At 44.3% G+C, this 19,566-nt stretch overlaps 1 long non-coding RNA gene across 1 annotated transcript in view; it reads left to right on the top strand.

Moving 5' to 3' along the window:
- Nucleotides 1-197, top strand: part of LOC138831304 (uncharacterized) — a 44,427-nt gene extending 44,230 nt beyond the window's left edge. Inside the window, exon 10 of the long non-coding RNA XR_011373220.1 lies at nt 82-197. This is a non-coding gene — a long non-coding RNA (uncharacterized lncRNA). The remainder of the gene's footprint in view (nt 1-81) is intronic.
- The last annotated feature ends 19,369 nt before the right edge of the window (nt 198-19,566 follow it).

Raw genomic sequence — 19,566 nt, 5'->3', positions numbered from 1 at the left:
CTTATCTTGACACATCCCTCCTTCTGTACCTGCACGTGGTATATATCTGATGTTGTTTATTTAAATTCATTTGTGCCACAGGGTTCTGTTCATGGTAGCCAGAAGCCTCCAAAGTGATGAAACAACTCCTTTCCCCTCCATTCCACATGGATCCACTCACTGGCCCTAAAAGTGTGGGTAGCAGGGCTATCACCAAAGACTGTGAACAACAGAAGTGGTACCAAAAAAAAAAAAAGGAGGAAAGTGATAAAGCAGCATTGGGGGGAGGGGTGCGGCTATGCTCTGAGCCTCTCTCTCAAATTGAGAAAATGGTGAGTCTTTCCAATTTTGTATTCCAAGACAAGTTCCAGGTAAGCCTCTAGCAGGGGACAAATCTTCATCACAATGGACAGAGCTCTCTGAAGGAATGACTGAAGAGCTTCCAGCAGCTCTGCTGTACCCACTGAATAGCCCGGAGTCTGTGAATCACTGTCTCCACATGATTTCTTCTCTTACTCATAGATGCAAAGGTTGAGGCAAGACTGGTCACGATTTTGCTTGAAATGTGTCCCCAAAGTGTCTGGTAGATACATTTTGTTTTTTCTACCTTAGGCCTGAGTAAATGAGCTGTGATTTGAGACCAGAGGTAGTAGCCCCATCAGACTGTTGGTGTGAGCTAGTGATAATCCTTGCATTGTTAAAGCAGTGTTCAAAAGAAGAGGAAGGAAGAAGAGTAGGTCCAGAGATCCTAGGATCCACAAAATCTAAGAAGTTTCTTGTCTGTGCTTCTTAGTGGATTAACTTTGTTGGTCCTGACTAATAGCCTACGTTCATCTGTCATAAGCAACCATCAAAGATAAATAAAGCCAGGTGCCAGTGCCTCACACCTGTAATCCTAGCTACTCAGGAAGCTGAGATCTGAGGGTCACAGTTCAGAGCCAGCCTAGGCTGGCATATCTTCCATAAACCACCAGAAAACCAGAAGTGGCACTGTGGCTCAAGTGGTAGAGCACTTGGCTTGAGCTGAAATGCTGAGGGACAGTGTTCAGGCCCAGAGTTCAAGCCCCACAACCGGCCAAAAAAAGAGATAAATGAAAGAGTCCTGTGTGCTGAAATGAAAGCAAAAATGTTAAGCAAAAATTGAAGAGGTCTGCACACACCATGAGTGGCCTAATTACTGTTGTGTTAAAATACTGGGGGAGAAAGAATTTATTAGATTCATCCAAATAAAATGTTGAAGTAAGCACTCAGGAATCTTAACAACGATCATCTCTGAGGTAAATGAGATGCCATAACATAGAGATGCAGAGAAAGCCTTGTCTTTTGTGTCAGTACTAGGATTTGAACTCAGGATCTTGCACTTTTTGTTTCTTTTGCTCAAAGTTGGCACTCTACCACTTGAGCCACAGGGCCACTTCATATTATGTAAACAATGCCTACTCTGTCTGTGGAGGAGGCTGTGTGACTCTGATAAAGTCACACACCTTATCTGGGCCTCATGTACTTACTTCTAAGGTTAAATGATTGCCTGGATCAGGTGTCATAAATGATTGGGCCATCAAGTATTAAAATGGCTAGACAGGTCAAGAGGTCTGGAACTAGAGAGCTCTGGGCAAGTGCAAAGCAAGGTGTATACTCATTCATATGTACACACACATATGCACACACATGCATGCATGCACAAACACACACACACACAAACCAATTTCTCATAGTATACTACTGAAGACGTATAAGGATCAATATTGGCTTGAAATGTGACTTAATGATAGAGTGCTTGCCTATCATGCATGAAGTCCTGGGTTCAATTCCTCAGTACCACATAAATAGAAAAGCCGGAAGTGGTGCCATGGCTCAAGTGGTAGCATGCTAGCCTTGATCAAAAGAAGCTCAGGGACAGTGTCCTAAGTTCAAGCCCCAGGACTGGCAAAAAAAGACCAATGTTATCAAAAAAATCTGGTGTCCCAGAGGAGCCAGAAACACATGTGAATTGCATGTGAAAATATCTCATTTTTAAGTCAGGCACCAGTGGCTCATGCCTGTAATCCTAGCTACTCAGGAGGCTGAGATCTGAGGACCATGATTCAAAGCCATCCTGAAAATTCATGAGACTCTCATCTCCAATTAACCAAAAGGCTGGAGGTAGACTTGAGGCTCAAGTGATAGAGCAGCAGCCCGGAGCACAAAAACTCAGGGACAGCACCCAAGCTCCAAGCTTAAGTTCCAGGAACAATTCGCTGGTACTAAACCAAACCCATCTAACAAGTCATCTACCTACAGGCTGCCTATAGCTACCTCTCACTAAACAGTCATTGTAAGCTGGGCACTGGTGGCTCAGGCCTGTAATCCAAGCTACTCAGGAAACTGAGATCTGAGGCTCAAGGTTCAAAGCTAGCCTAAGCAGGAAAATTTATAAGACTCTTATCTCCAATTTACACCAAAATGATGGGAGTGGAGCTATGGCTCATGTAGTAGAGTGCTAGCCTAAAGATCAATATCCAGGCCCTGAGTTCAATCCCCACTTACAGCCCCCCCAAAAAGTGATTGTGGATACTGGAAGTCCAAAGCATTGAAGCCCTGATGGAGATAAAGAACTCCATCTTCCAGAAAGTTCTAGCTTCACTAGCCCCCTCCACCAAAAGCTCACATTCCTTTTCCCACTGGTGTCTCCTCCTCCCCCAGACAAATGAGAGCTGGCAGAAGACCCTTGGGATAAAAATTCTGAGCAAAGCCAAGCATGGGTGGCTCACACTTTTAATCTGAGCTGAGATCTGATGATCTTAGTTCAAAGCCCAGGTTAGAAAAAAGCCTGTCATATGACCATATAATATGATGCTAAGTGAAATTAACTCCGCCTCCCCCCCCCCAAGATAGGGAAACAAGAGGTTTTATCTTTCTTGCTGTTATTTTAATGTATGTATAATGTACTATGTGATTTTTTTGTTTGTTTTGTCTGTTCTTTCCCCATTGGTATAACCCCTGGTTCATTGATTGTAGTGCCCTGCATCTTGTATATACAATTTTCTAATTTGGGGAAGGGAAGGGAAATAACAAAATGCTGAAATAAAGATACAGGTTGACCCATTGTGACAATGAGGTGTACAAGAAATTGTGTTGAAAATGAAGTTTACAACTTCTGGGGGGGGTGGGAGGAGTGGGCCGGTAGGGAGGGAAGGGATGGTATGGGAAAAACAGAGGAGGAAGTAACAATGCTTCCATGGGAAATGTACTCATTACCTTACTCATGTAACTGTAACCCTCTGTACAGTATCTTTACAAAAATATATTAAATAAATAAAGTTTTCATAATATATATTTGAATATATATCTGTATATATACATATACATGTATTTGTACATATGTATATACACATATATACAGATATAAATACATATGTGTATATATATATCTGAAAGCGGAGCTTTGGCTCAAATGGTAAGGCACCAGCTGCCTGGAGCACAGGAAAATCTAAAGGATAACACCTAGGCACTGAGTTCAAGCCCCAATACTGGGGCACCCACAAAAGGAGGAAGAGGGAAGTCATCGGGAGCCTCTTTGTACCCTCAGGGAGCAGAAGGGACAGAAGCTTTCCTTGCCCACAGACAATTCCCTGATGTGGAGAGGTAGCTCTCTTTCCCCATCCCCCCTGTCCAGGCGATGGGTACCTCCTTTCAGTCCCCATAACCAACATCTTGCCATTTTTTCCCCAAGTGATTTCCCCCACCCCAACCTTCCATTTAAAAGCCACACACCCCTCCTCCAGGCGACCCTGACAACCAGGCTCAATGTTCATTTTTTAGGGGGGGGAAGTCCTGTCGTGGGACCTGAACTCTGGGCCTGGGCACTGTCCCTTAGCTCTTCAGCTCAAGGCTAGCACTTTACCACTTGCCCCACAGCACCACTTCCAGCTTTTTTCTTTTTGCTTATGTGGTGCTGAGGAATCAAACCCAGGGCCTCAGGCAAGCACTCTATCACTGAGCCACCTTCCCAGCCCTCAATGTTCATTTTTGCCATGGCTGGGAGCCACACTGTGTTCCCTGGTGACAATACTAAGGTGAATGGAATACTGAAAATGTTGACGGTGGGCATGTCTGTGTGCACATGCATGCTAGGAACAGCTATCACTGGTGGGGCGGGCAGAATTGTCAGCCTTTGCATCCCAGTTATAAAGAAACACGCCATACAGAGAACTGGAAGGAGAAAATGGCCTCGTTCTGTATCCAGTCAGGGCCCCCTCAGTCCATGCAGGAATCAGCTACACCCTGCACTGAAAGCTGCCCATCTGCTAGCACCAGACTCCTTGCCACCTGTGTGCCATAGCTTGAAGCCTAAGCATCAGTCACTCAAACAATCTCCCAGAACTCTCTGCACCCCTCCCTCTCACTCAGAATCCCCTTCCCTGGAAGGAGGGCACACTTCCATATTTAATTAGAAGACTTTGGATGTTCTACAGTGTCTATTTGTGCAAGACACTGTTGAAAATGAACTTTATTCTAGAACTCTTGACAGAACCGCTGGCAATGCCTTCCAGTGAATCCACATGGCCAGTCCTAGAAGGAATAAGACATTTTACTGACTGAGCACCTTCTATCAGTCAGACATGATGCTGAACTTTTTCCCTACTTCAAATGCTTGAGATCTCTCAAACCAGCATGTTGTCAACCAAAGACACTGACACAGACAGGTGGAGAGCCCTGGCTTTCCTCCCTCTGCTCCTCCACCTCACATTGGCTAGAAGTTGGGCCTGAGATAACAACAGTGAACTATTCGATGTGAGATGCTTGAGAAGATGGCTAGCACCAAGGCTGCTTTTATGGCACCATCATAACGGGGAAATCTGGGAAAAGTAAATCATCAGCAGAGTTCCTCCCATGAGACACTTGAGAAAAGGAAACAGGTGTTCAGAGAGATGCTTCAATTTGAGGAAAATAGGAAAAAAATCATGATAAAATCACCTTAAAATTTTTTTGGTGTCAGTACTGAGGCTTGAACTCAGGACCTGGATGTTGTGTCTCAGCTTTTTCACTCAAAGCTTGTGCTCTACCACTAGCTCCACGAGCCACACAGCTCCACTTCTGGCTTTCTGGGTGATTCATTAGAGATTTTTAAGTCTCTCAGACTTTCTTGCCCTACACTGGCTTTGAACTACAATCCTCACATCTCAGCCTCCTGAGTAGCTCAGATGACAGACACGAGTCATGGGCTCATGGAGAAGATGTCATTGGAAGAGGATTTTCCCAAAGGGAATCAGGAGACCATTGTGAAGCAGGTCTTAGGCAGAACACCAGCCACTGATGGGAAGGTAAATTCGGGCCACCTCTGCGTTCTCATCTAGAACAAGACTGGCTGCCAAGATGACTCAAAATGCCTTCCAAGGCTTTCTTTTTACGTACTTTTCTGGCCCTTGGACTATGTATCTGCATTCTTGAGTTTCCTTCCAATTAGTAATATGGCTCCTGTCACACAGTCTCTCCACCCAACTCCTATAGAAGATTTCCCATGAACCAGCTTCCCTCACCTAGCAAGAAACCAACACCAGCTGCTCAATAGAGGCTCCACCCCCACATTCCTGCTTTCTGCAGAAAATGGCTGTAGAGATATGCAGATGTTAGTGTCCTGAATTGCAATTCTGAAGATCCCAAACAAACCCCTTTCTTCTTTTGCAAATAATAGTAACAACAACAACCCTATACACAGCTTTTACATAACAAAGTCAAACCCAGGACCCAGGACTCCAAAGTATGGGTCAGGATCACTTTATAGGAAAATATTCTCACATCTGTGGGGAAACAAAATGAGAGACCAAGATGGAGTTCTCAGTAAACACGTGAACGCAGGGAGAACAGATGCATATCATTCCCCAGACACAGAGTTCATTTCTTTGGGATATCCTTTCAGGGGGTCTGTTTGTGACTGAAAAGATCTGAGGTTCCTTATCATTTGTTCTTTTTTTTCTTTTAATGAATGAATCATGGTAGTTCCTATTTAAGCCCCCTAAAAGTTCTCATTCAGAAGGTTTAATCCCAGCTGGTAAAAGGGCTTTGGGGTCTGAAGAAACGTGGGTGTTGATCCGCTAGTGTCCAGCAGAGGGCACCCACATCCACACACTCAGCAGCAACAAAGGGAATGAAGTGGGCAATCACAGCTTTCAGACAGACAGCCCCATCCTTACCAGGTCATGGTCAGACTTCAGTGGGGACTGGAAAACACCAAGGAATAGAAAGAGCTTTTGAAAAGCAAAGCTCATTTTCACATGCCTGTGGGTTTCCAAGTGAAGCCACCATCACCCCTACTGCCCTCTCCAGATGGAGACTGCAAAGCCAAGACCTCTTCTGCCTGCATGGCACCATGGCTGCCCCATTTCTGGCAACTCTAGGGGGATCGCTGACACTGGTGGACAGAGATTTCTCTGTATCCAATCACAGGCCTCCTGGGAATTAGTCTCAGAGACCATTACCACCTAGTGGGTGCTGAAGTATGTTCTCATTAGACTCAATATGTTATTTAGTTAATTAAATGCTCTCCTTTTGATGACATTAATTAGACCTACTGCTAACTCCTCAGAAACCAAAATCAAAACAAAAAGGGAAAACTTTGCTTCTAACCCAAGAAGGCTCAGTGGAGCCAAAGAGAAGTCATTCTCTCTCTCTTTATCTTTGTCTCTATCTCTGTCTTTCCTTCTATCTCTGTCTGTCTGTCTGTCTGTCTGTCTGTCCGTCCCTCTCTCTGTCTCTCTGTCTCTCTCTGTCTCTCTCTGTCTCTCTCTGTCTCTCTGTCTCTCTGTCTCTCTGTCTCTGTCTCTGTCTCTGTCTCTGTCTCTGTCTCTGTCTCTGTCTCTCTCTCTCTCTCTCTCTCTCTCTCTCTCTCTCTCTCTCTCTTAGACAGAATTAGTTCAAATGGGGCCAGAGCCAGGTGCTAGTGGCTCACACCTGTAATCCTAGCTACTCAGGAGGCTTAGATCTGAAGATCACAGTTCAAAGCCAGCCCAGGTAGGAGAGTCTGTAAGAATTTTATTTCTCAATGAATCACCAAAAATACTCCAAAATACTCCTGCAGATGTGAGGCATATGGCTCAAGTTGTAGAGTACTGAGCTTTGAGTGAAAAAGCTAAGGGACAGTGCCTAGGCCCTTAGTTCAAGCCCCAGGAGTCATACACACAAACACACACAGTTCAAATAGAACTTGAAGCAAATTAGACTTCATGAAGTCATTTTTCCTGTGAAGATGTGATAAGATGTTGTGACTGAGATGAATGTGGCATTCTGTGTAGTATTTTAGAGGTTGCAATGGAATGGAATACGATCTCTCTCTCTCTGAAGGAATGACAGATCTAAGATCTAAGAGTCAAAATGTTGAAAACAAAAGGCCAAACCTGAGGCAAACCCAAGGCTAGACAGACTTGACACTAGGTTCCCATGAAGAACCAATTTTCAGACATATGTGGCCAAGTCTACAAGACAAATTTTCTTGTGTGTATGTGCCAGTAATGGGGCTTGAACTCAAGACCTCAAACTCTCATTTGGCTGTTTTGCTCCAGGCTGTCATTCTACTGCTTGAGACACACCTCCACTGCTAGCTTTTGAGTGGTTTATTGGAGATGAGTCTTACGGACTTTTCTGCCCAAGCTGGTTTGGAAACCATGATCCTCAAGTCTCAGATTCCTGAGTAGCTAGGATGACAGGTGTGAGCCCCAAGAAGATAAGGAAGGCTGGAAGATAATTTATTGAAAGAAGGAAGGAAGGTCTGTCTCACTTGTCTGGTGATGTTGATTAAAAGATCCCTTAAAAGGACCAAGTGAGCCCTCAAAGAGGTTCAGTCCTGATGCTAACAAAACAAAGATGGAAGCAACATTTGAGATTCTAGCCCAGTAGGTCTTTCTGCACAGCAGAACCGAGATCTGAGTGTTCAAAACCACCGTGGATGATGTGGGGACAATGTTATCATTTAATGGAAGACGTGTTGGAGAGTGTAAGTAGGAACAAGTCACACCAGATCCAGGAGCCTCTGGCTCACAGGGGAGAGGGGTCAGCAAACATGGACAGGGCCCTGTGCTCTGCAGCTTGACATCCACCTGCTGCCATCTGCCAACACTACCCTCCACAGCTGACTCCTGTTTGCTGAGAGTTTCCAGAAGAGTCCTAATTCTCAGCAAAGGAACCGAATGGGACAGCTAGTCTGTATTCCTAGCAACTCAGGAGGCTGAGATGTGAGGATCTCAGTTTGAAGCCAATCCTGGGCAGGAAAGCCCATGAGATTCTTATCTCCAATAAACTACTCCAAAAAATGCTCAGATGTAGAGCTGTGGCTCAAGTGGTAGAGCACTAGCCTTGAGCACACACAGGTTCAAAGACAGCTCCCAGGCCCTAAGTTCAAGCCCCAAAACTGGCAAAAAAAAAAGACAGCTAGTTTCATCTTCAAGAGGCTATTATTATCAACCCTATTTCCACCCCAGTTGCAGCAAAAATATAGAAGTAAAAAAAAGCTGATTCCATTAAGATCAAGAAATCTACATTACAACACCAGATATGTCATAGAATTTCTGTATATTTGGGTGGGAGAGGCAATCACTACTTTTTAAGTCTCGATTTAATCCTCTATGAAACCATTGGAGTTTGGAGTGGGGGTGTGTAGTACACTGACATTTTTCTACCCTAGTATCATATTCTTTAATGGTTCTGTACAGTGAGATTCCTCTAAAATTCTAATGAGACCTGGAGGCGGTCTCATCAAAGCCATCAATTAGGAAGACAATGATCATCTAGGCAGGTGGTCACAGAAGAATTTCAACAGCCTAATAACTCATGGGTCAATTCCAGTAGTTGTATTTACCTTGGGTGATCAAAAGTACAATAAGACTTTTAATGCTAAGAAATCATGATATTGAGTACCTGGATCAAGCCATACTTGAAGCCAAAATAGTCTAGATCTTATCATTACATGTGTCAGTCAACTTCCCCTGCTTTTAACTTCTGTGGGTTTAAAAGTTCCCCATTCTTGATTAATCCTGCTGCTTTCCATTTGTTTGTAATTGCAAAAGACCTGGGACTGTGCCATCCATCCAGAAAGGAAAATTACTTCTGCAGCCATGATCTCGATTTAGATGTTTGTATCAGGTTTTCATTTATATAGGTCAAGAGGCACAAAGTGGTCTATGTCAAGAACCTACAAGTCTGGATTGCAGAACTGAGATGACCTTTGGGAGAGTCACACTGAGCAGTTCTAATGAGCAAATGTTCATTCCTCACAGGTTTAATGGCAGAAAGCTGTTTCTGCATCCCATAATATAGCATTGTGGAAGTTGGCAGAGAGGCCTCTCTGCCAGCTCCTCAACAGACAGACATCTCAGAGAGGTTCTGGTGGAATGTTGTGGACAACAGATACTTGGAGAGGAGGAACAGCCATCAACTGAAATCCTACTGTGTGCTGCCCATCCACACAATGATCCTGATATGCACCAGGCTCATTCACACACTGTAAAGGTGACGTTCAAAGTCAGAGATATTAAGTAATTTCCCAAAGTCAGTGGTTAAGACTGCATCCGATGAGCATTCTGTCATTCAAGCCACTTTCCTCCATGAATGAAAATAACTCTTCTTATAGTTCTCTTCCTTCTTTCTTTCCTCCCTTCCTTTCTTCCTCCTTTCCTTCCTCTCTTCCTTCCTTCCTTTCTTTCTTCCTTTCTTCCTCCCTCCCTCCCTCCCTTCCTCCCTTCCTTCCTTCCTTCCTTCCTTCCTTCCTTCCTTCCTTCCTTCCTTCCTTCCTTCCTTTTTTCCTTTCTTTCTCCCTTCCCCCACTTTCTCTTTTCTTTTGTCAGTCTCAGGGCTTAAACTAAGGGCCTAGGTGCTGCCCTTGAGCTCTTTAGGTCAAGGTTAGTACTCTACCGCTTTAAGCCACAGATACACTTCCTTTTGCTGGTGGTTCATTGGAGATAAGAGTCTTACGGGCTATCTTGCCTGGGCTGTCTTTGAACCTCGATTCTCAGATCTCAGGCTTCTGAGTAGCTAGGATGATAAGCATGAGACACAAGCATCCAGCCAAACTGTTATTATTACACCTCTCAAACATAACTGTGTAAAAAGAGTGCCTTCCAAATTGTACCTCACCTCTGCAGCTCAGATGGTTTGGTTAAGCTTTAGATAAATACCCCTGGCACTATGGCTTTGGGCCAGCCAGAGTTGGAACTTCCATGTCTTTCCTCACTGCAAGAATTACCCCCAGCAATATTTACTGTTTATCTATCTTCAAATTTTAATGACAGAGAATGCCTGCCCCCATTGTGATTCAAGGCACAAACACTCCCCTTGACAAACACTCTGATCAACTTAATACTGCCCATAGAAATGCTTAGATTTTTTTTTTTTTTTGGCAGAACTGAGATTTGAACTCAGGGTCTTACATTTGACAGGCAGGTACTGTATCACTAGAGCCACACTTCCAGCTCTGGTACACAGATTCCTAACAGGTTCACCTCTTCATCCTTTTCAGGTTTTCGGTAGAAAGCAATCACTGCTTCTTAATATATTCTTTTTTTTTTCATTTGTGTGTGCAACTATTGGGGCTTGAACTTGAAACTTGAGCACTGTATCTGAGGAGTTCTATGTTGTTGTTGTTCAAAGTTGGCATGCTAACATTTGAGCTAAATCTCCACAACCAGTTTTCTTCTGATTCATTAGAGAAAAGAGTCTCATGGACTTTCCTGCCTGGGATGTTTTCAAACTATGATCATCAAATCTCAGTCTCCTGAACAGCTAGGATTACAGGTGTGAGCTACTGGTGCTTGACTCTGTTTTTCTTTTTTGTGTGTGGGGGTCCGCTTGTGGGTCCTGAACTCTGGGCTGGATGCTGTCCCTCAGCTCAAGGCTAACACTAACACTTGAGCCACAGTGCCACTTCCAGCTTTTTTCTTTTTGCTTATGTGGCACTGAGGAATTGAACCCAGGGCCTCATGCATGCAAGGCAAGCACTCTACCACTGAGCCACCTTCCCAGCCCCTGACTCTGTTCTTTTCTTTTTTCTCTTTTTTTTGGGGTGGGTCTGGCTGTGGGGCCTGAACTCTGGGCCTTTGTGCTGTCCCTCAGCTCTTCAGCTCAAGGTTAGCGCTCTACCACTTGAGCCACAGCGCCACTTCCATCTTTTTTCTTTTTGCTTATGTGGTGCTGAGGAATTGAACCCAGGGCTTCATGCATGCAAGGCAAGCGCTCTACCACTGAGCCACCTTCCCAGCCACTGACTCTGTTCTTATAGTAAGAAATTCTAAGCTGGACGCTGGCAGCTCACACCTGTAATCCTAGCTACTCAGGAGGCTGAGATATGAGAATTGTGGTTTAGAACCAGCCAGGGAAGGAAAGTCCTTGAGACTCTTATCTTCAATGAACCAGCAAAAAACCAGAGTGGTGCTGTGGCTCTAAGTGGTAGAGTGCTAATTAGCCTTGAACAAAAGAGTTTAGAGACAGAGCCTGGGCCTTGAGTTCAAGCCCCATCACTGACCCAAAAAAAAAAGAAGAAAGAGAAAAAGAGAAAGAAAGAAAGAAAGAAAGAAAGAAAGAAAGAAAGAAAGAAAGAAAGAAAGAAAGAAAGAAAGAAAGAAAGAAAGAAAGAAAGAAAGAAAGAAAGAAAGAAAGAAAGAAAGAAAGAAAGAAAGAAAGAAAGAAAGAAAGAAAGAAAGAAAGAAAGAAAGATTGAAGGAAGGAAGGAAGGGAGTGAAAGGAACAGAAAGGAAGGGAAAGGTAGGGAACGGAAGGGAGGGAGGGAGGGAGGGTGGGAGGGAGGAAGGAAGGAAGGAAGGAAGGAAAGCAAGGAAGCAAGCAAGCAAGCGAGGAAGTTTCCACATAGGTTCTGAAGTCTCTCCTGTTCTTGTCTCTGCTCTGGGATTGCATTCTATTTCTCTGAAACAGAGGCATGTCTATTCTCTCCTCTCCTATTCTCTTCTCTGCCTCTGCTCTCCTTGGATTTAGGAGTATATCTGGAATGTTCTCTGCCCCTGGCTGAGCAGATCAACACAGCCCTCTGCTTTTTCAAGGTGATCTCAACCCCTCAGTGCCTCAGATTAAGAAAAGAGAAGATGAGAGAACAGAGGCACCTCTCAGGAGCTCAGTTTCCCCATCAGAAGGGGATGGGGGTTAGACTACACAAGGCCAAAGGCCCTCACTTGCTCTCCCAGGCTTTCCCATGACTATCACCACGCCTAGCTATTCACTCATAAAAGCTGCTGTCAGTCAAGAATGATGCATGGTGGGAGAAGTAGATGTTTACCTGGGCTTTGGGCCAGACAATCTTCTCCTCCCATGAAGACACAGCCCAATGGAGGGCCACATCTCTCCCCTCACAGAAGAACATGATGGCGTCCTTCCTGGAGCAGCATTCCGAGCTCCTCTACTCTCATCTCTAGTGTGAGCAAGCCAGAAGAAGGGCTTTCTTTAGAGGCTGGCTAGCAGAGGCCATGCTTCCATCATTTCCTAGATCTTGGCAAAGCCATTACTCTGAAGACAATGCTCTATGTCCCATCTTACAGTCAATAAATCTATTTATAGGTAAGAATGGAAATGAATACTATCTACTGGGAACCGTGGCTTATGTCTGTCATCCTAGATACTCAGGAAGATGAGGTCTGAGGATCCTGGTTCAAAACCAGACCAGGCAGGAAAGTCTGTGAGATTCTTATCTCCATTGAACCACCAAAAGAGCCAGAAGTGGAACTGTGGTTCAAGTGGTAGAATGCAAGTCTTGAGGGAAAAAGCTCAGAGTCAGTGTCTAGGGCGTGAGTTCAAGTCCTCATACCAGAACCAATATAGATAGATAGATTAGATAGATAGATAGATAGATAGATAGATAGATAGATAGATAGATAGATAGATAGATAGATAGATAGATAGATAGATAGATAGATAGATAGATAGATAGATAGATAGATAGATAGATAGATAGATAAATAGATAGATGAAAAATTGAAAATTAGAGATAGACATTGGAACCTGGCATGCACTTCCTTTGCAGTTCACTCTTCATTCTGGCAATAGGGAGTTATTGAATACTTTGGAGGAAGGATGGGAGGGAGCTGTAGAAACTGGAGTCTGGCAATCATGCTCAGCTTATGACTGGAAGGTGCATGGAGACCAGAGGCATAGAAGCAGGCAGGAGGTTGCCTCATCTTCTCTCCCAGGACTCTGTAACAAGGCGTTGATTTAAGGCAGCACATAGCTGCCACTGTTGGGAGAAAACAGAGGGGGAAAATAGATGTGAGAGAATTCCAAATTCTTTATTCAATTTTTTTTAAGTGGGCTAAAAGTTAATGTGAGAATTAGGCACTGGTGGCTCACACCTGTAATCCTAGCTACTCAGGAGACTGAGACCTGAGGATCATGGTTCCAAGCTAGTTCTGGCAAGAAAGTTTGTGAGACTCACTTATCACAGATTAACAACCCAAAAGACAAGAAGGGGAGCTGTGGCAAGCACTAGCCTTGAGTTAAAAAAAATGAAGGGACAAGGCCCAGGTTTTGAGTTCAAGCCTTGAGACTGGCACACAGAAAGAAAGATGACGAGGAAGAACAAGAGAAGGAGAAGAAAATGAGGAGGAAGAGGAGGAGGAGAAGACAAAAGAGGGGAAGAAGGAGCAGGGAGTAAGAGAGAAGAGGAAGGAGAGAAAGGTGGGAGGAGGAGAAAGAAGGAGGAGGAGAAGGAAGAAGGAGGAAGGAGAAATAAGGAAAAAGAGAAAGGAAACAGGAAGAGGAAGGAGGAGGAGGAAGAGGAAAAACAAAGAAGGAAGGAAAGAATGAAGGAGGGATAGCAGAAGGGAGGGAAGGGAAGGGAGAAAAGCTAGGAAGGGAGGGAGGGAGGAAAGGAAGGAAGAAAGAGGAAGGGAGGGAGCGATGAAAGGGGAAGGGAGAAATGGAAGAAAGGAAGAAAGGGAGGAGAATGCTTTGTCTCCTTTTTTTCTTTTTTTTACTAGACCCACTATAAACCATAAATCAGTGTTGTGGAGCTGATCTGTGATCCTACAGGTGCCAGGTGCAACCCTGTCTGTCATGAGAAGACCCTGTAGGACGTCAAGTATTTTGTTGATAGAGATAGAAATCCAGCTTGCAGGTTTCCACCCTAGAGGAGCTGTTCATGGTGCAAGCCATCTGTCTCACTGCTTCAGACTCAGCCTGAGTGTTAGTATGCCCATATATTTACCTTCCCATAGGGTCAATGTGCTGGTGGAGGTGGTTTTGCATGGCTGTGTAAACCCCATTTCGAATTCACATGATGATAGAGATGAGGAGACCTCCTAAGAGCATGCACACTACCATCATTACCTGAAGAACTCAATGAATGCTTTGCACCCCTGAGAGGGAAGGCAAGGACTATAAAACTCACCCCACAACTCAGCCATCAAGGTTATGGAACTGAGTGTTGGGTCACACAAAAACGTTGAGAATGGCCTGACTTCTGTACTCCTCACCTCCTCACAGTATCCCCTAGTAGCTCAATCCCTTCATAAAGAGAATTCAAACAAGTAAGAGCTAATTCAGACATTAGAACCATGATTGCATCTATTTTTATTATTATTTTGTGCTTGTCCTGGGGCTTGAACTCAGGGCCTGGCTAGTATCCTTGGTCTTGTTTTTTTTTTCTTTTCTTTTTGGTCTATTGTGGAGCTTGAACTCAGGGACTAGATGCTGTCTCTGAGCTCTTTTTGCTCAAGGCTAGTGCTCTACCACTTTGTGCCACAGCACCACTTCCAGTTTTGTGGTGGTTCATGAGTCTCATCGACTTTCTTACCAGGGCTGGCTTTGAACTGCAATCCTCAGATCTCAGCCCCCTCAGTAGCTAGGATTACAAGCATAAGCCCCCAGGGCCTGGCTGACCAACAGAATTTTGAAGTCTCGAGTTCTGTCCATTTCATTTCCATATAGCTCACCTTAGTCTGGTGTCTAATTCTATGTGATTCCTGAGTGAAATACAAATTAGAATTCATAAACGAGCTTATGCTGTTTGAATGGACATCACCAAATATAGCTCCAAGCTATATATTTGGAAAGCTGGCTTCATGAATCTTTTTATCCCAGTTCTCAGAAATCACAATGGTGGCCTGGAAATAATACCAAGATACAGAGGACAAACTGACACTTTTGTTCACAGTGTGTTTAATTCTATTCAGCAAAAAGGGATAAAAATCCTAGAAAAGGCGGGCGCTGGTGGCTCACTTCTGTAACCCTAGATACTCAGGAGGCTGAGATCTGAGGATCACGATTCAAAACAAGCCCAGGCTGGAAAGTCTGTGAGAGTCTTGTCTCCAAAAAACTACTAGAAAAACAGGAAGTGGTGCTGTGGCTCAAGTGGTAGAGCACTAGCCTTGAGTTGAAAAGTACAAGGACAACGCCCAAGCCCAGAGTTCAGGCCCCATGACTGGCAAAAAAAAAAAAATCCTAACCATCATCCCTTCTCCCTCTATCTAAAGTTCCTGGCATGTTTCCTGGTGCTCATATGATTTCACATGGAAGTCCTGAATATACTTGTTTAGCACTCAGAATGTTTTATATCAGAGATGCAGAAAGTGAGATCACTGTGATCTGAGTGCACACACATACACACACACACATACACACACACACACACACACACACACACACACACACACACACACACACACGAGTTCACATGCTGAACAATTAATCCCCATTCTCTCAGTGTTAGAAGGTGGTGACTTGGGAAGGTGTTTAGGCCAGGAAGGCTCTGACCTTGTGGAGAGATTAATGCTAGCAGAAAGGAATCTAAGGGGAGTCTGACCGTTGGTGTCCATGTTCAGCATGTGTCTGTCCCCATCCAAAGATGCTGTGTTCCAAGCACCATGTTGGAAGCCAAGTGTAGCATCATCTGACAATTGAGCCTCTGACAGCTGGGCCATGAACTTGTCTCCATTTTCAAGGCAATAAAACACAAGTTTCTCTTGTTAATAGCCTCTGGTATTTTGTTATAGTCATAACAATGGACTAAAACAACAAAAGATGGAGCCCAGAGCCATGGGGTACACTGTGGTGGCTCTCCTAAATATCTAACAATGTGGAAGTGGGTTTGGAGCTGGATACAGGGCCCAAGCTAGAAGGGTTTGGAGATGAATGCCATGAGGAGTCTTGCTTTTTTGTAAAGGAAGCATTAGGCAATGGGTTCTGTGAGAATAAAGTGGTAGGGAGGGAAAACAACTGTGTTCTCAGCAGTTGCAGTCAGGACTTAGAATCAGCTGAAATGGACCCTCAGTTAGACGTGCTGAGCAAAGTGTGAGAAAGAAACAAGAGGAAAGGCCAGCCTTGCTGTGACCTTGCAAAGATGCTGGGTGAATTCTGTCCCTCTCCTCAGAAGCTATAGAAGGCAGAATGTGTGGGGTGATGCTCTGGAATCAGGCAGGAGAAATCTCTCCAGGCAGCAAAGGTTCATGAATCTATGTGGCTTCTCTGAATAGCTTCTTGTAAAATGCAAGAAAAGAGGAATTATCAAATGATCTGAAGCCCAGTATTTACACTCAGGAGGGAATGAGCATGGAAAGATCTGGAAAGTTCTGAGACGGTCTATGTAAAGAGTCAAAAAAGAATGTTCAAGCTGAGCACTAGTGGCTCATACCTGTAATCCTAGCTACTCAGGGAGGCTGAGATCTGAGGATCACGATTCAAAGCAAGGCTGGTTATATACAAATCTATGAGACTCTTATCTTCATCTAATAAGCCAAAAAGCAAAGCCAGAAGTGGAGATGTGGCCCAAGTGTTAGAGCACCAGCCCTGAGCATAAAAGCTAAGCAAGAGTTCAAAGTCCTCAGTTCAAGTCCTAGTACCCATGCAAAGAGCCAAAAATGGAGGTGTGGCTCCAGTGCACCAGCCTTGAGCAAAATAGCTAAGGGAGAGCACAAAGTCTTGAGTTCAAACCCCAAGACCAGGATGCACACATGCATGCATACAAGTAAGTGTGCACGTACACACAAACACATACACACACATACACAAAGTGTGCTGAGGACAGAAAAGCAAAGTTGTGAACAAGTAATCATATGGAGATTAGCAAAGGCTAGAAAGAAGCTTCTAGAAGGCATGTCTGAGATTTCTAGGGTTACCCATCCCCTCACAGGCCCAGAGTACCTGTGGGACCTACGGGGCTCCTTGCCCAGAGGTGTTCTTGTGTCTGATCCCTACATTCTACCACAGCACTCCTCTGCCACACCCCCAGCTGTGGCTCCAAGGGCCAAGATTTGCCTCAGGCCAGCACAATGCAAGCCTTGTTTGTATAGTGTCCACATACAGTGAATTCCACAGGCAATTTGAAGGTGGGAGTTATGGAGGCATGGCTTCCTCCTGCCAGATTTCAAAGGATGCTTGCAAAAGCCTTGATGACCAGGCAGGGTCCTACTTCAGGGACAGAGCTGCTATAGAGAGCAGGCTGTGACACTGGAGTCTTATCAAGATCTCTGCTACGACAATATTGAAAGGACTGATGGAAGACAAGACCTGGCTACACACACACACACACACACACACACACACACACACACACACACACACACACACACACACACACAAGCACAGAGCTACAATGTACAGCCTCAGCCTAAACAAGTCATAGGCATGAAATTTCAGCATGAGCGAAACCTTGAGCATCACCTAGGAAAGTCTTCCTGAGGCCTTGAGTGTCCACGAAATGGAATCTCATAAAGATGACCCATCTCCAGCCTTGAGATTTAATGTTGCTTACTCTGTTGGATTTTGGAGACTTAATGGCTATTCCTTTCTTCTGTTCTATGTAACCCTCTAGAAATGAGGATGTGCATTATTTTTTTGGGGGGGTCCATTTATGGGGCCTGAACTCTGGGCCTGGGTGCTGTCCCTCAGCTCTTCAGCTCAAGGCTAGTGCTCTACCACTTGAGCCACAGTGCCACTTCTGGCTTTTTTCTTTTTGCTTTTGTAGTCCTAAGGAATCAAACCCAGGGCCTCAGGCATGCAAGGCAAGCTCTCTACCACTGAACCACCTTCCCAGCCTGAGGATGTGCATTCTATGCCAGTCTGCCATTGTATTTTATAACTATACATTGGGTTCTGCTGGCATACAGCCTCAAAAGGAAGCATGATTTAAAACTGGTCTGTATGTGACTTAGGTCACAATGGGGATTTTAGACAAAGTTGATGCTGGAATAAGTGGCAAAGTTGACTTTTTTGTGGGTGCAGGGATGGGGAATACTAGGATGAAGTTAATGTGTCTATTTTGTTTTCTTGGGGGTTTTTTGTGGTCATGGGGCTTGAACTCTAGGTCCAGACACTGTCCCTTAGCTCTTCAGCTGAAGGCAAGCACTTTATCATAGAACTGCTATAGAGAGCAGGCTGTGACACTGGAGTCTTATCAAGATCTCTGCTACGACAATATTGAGAGGACTGATGGAAGACCAGGCTATACACACACACACACACACACACACACACACACACACACACACACACACACACAAGCACAAAGCCACAATGTACAGCCTCAACCTAAAGAAGTCATAGGCATGAAATTTCAGCATGAGCAGAAACTTGAGCATCACCTAGGAAAGTCTTCCTGAGGCCTTAAGTGTCCATGAAATGGAATTTCATTAAGATGACACATCTCCATCCTTGAGATTTAATGTTGCTTACTCTGTTGGATTTGGGAGACTTAATGGCTATTCCTTTCTTCTGTTCTATGTAGCCCTCTAGAAATGGGGATGTCCATTCTATGCCAATTCGCCATTGTGTTTTAGAACTATACATTGGATTCCACTGGTGTACAAACTCAGAAGGAAGCATTATTTAAAGCTGTCTGTATGTGACTTTGGTCATACTGGGGATTTTAGACTTTAAAGTTGATGCTGGAATAAATGACAAAGTTTACTTTTTTGTGGATGGAGGGATGGGGAATACTACGATGAAGTTAATGTGTCTATTTTGTTTTCTTGGGGGTTTTTGGTGGTCATGGCACATGAACTCTAGGTCCAGGCACTGTCCCTCAGCTCTTCAGCTCAAGGCAAGCACTTTATCACTTGAGCCACAGCACCACTTTTGGTTTTCTGGTGGTTAATTGGAGATAAGAGTCTCATGGACTTTCCTGTCTGGGCTGGCTTTGAACCACGAACCTCAGATCTCATTCTGAACAGCTAAGATTACAAGTGTGAGCCACTGGTGCCAGGTGAGTTAATGTGTTTTGAAAGTAGAAAAGACATGAATTTAGGGGGATGATTGAGTGCCATTGTCTGAATGTCTGTCTTACAAAATATGTGTCTCCCTCGAGTCCCTCCCTGGTGTGTGGGGAGGGGGCTGTCACCTGTTAGGAACCATTTGGCCATAAGGGCTGCCATTATTAAGGGACTTGACAGAGTAGAAAGTTATATGATTGACAAAGAGACAGTCTAAGATGGAGGATTCATTATAGCACTTTATTGTCCAACATTGAAATTAATATTTTATGTATGTTTCACTTCATTTAGAGATATAATTGGTTGTTGGGCACTAATACCTCATATCTGTAATCCTAGCTACTCAAGAGGCTGAGACCTGAGGCTTGCTATCCAAAGCCAGTCTGGACAGAAAAGATTGTGCAATTCTTATCTC

The sequence above is a fragment of the Dipodomys merriami genome, unplaced genomic scaffold (genome assembly GCF_024711535.1).
Source record: "Dipodomys merriami isolate MVZ:Mamm:240054 unplaced genomic scaffold, mDipMer1.0.p SCAF_1912, whole genome shotgun sequence".
NCBI classification, from domain to species: Eukaryota; Metazoa; Chordata; class Mammalia; order Rodentia; family Heteromyidae; genus Dipodomys; species Dipodomys merriami.
This window is presented reverse-complemented; position numbering and strand designations above follow the sequence as displayed.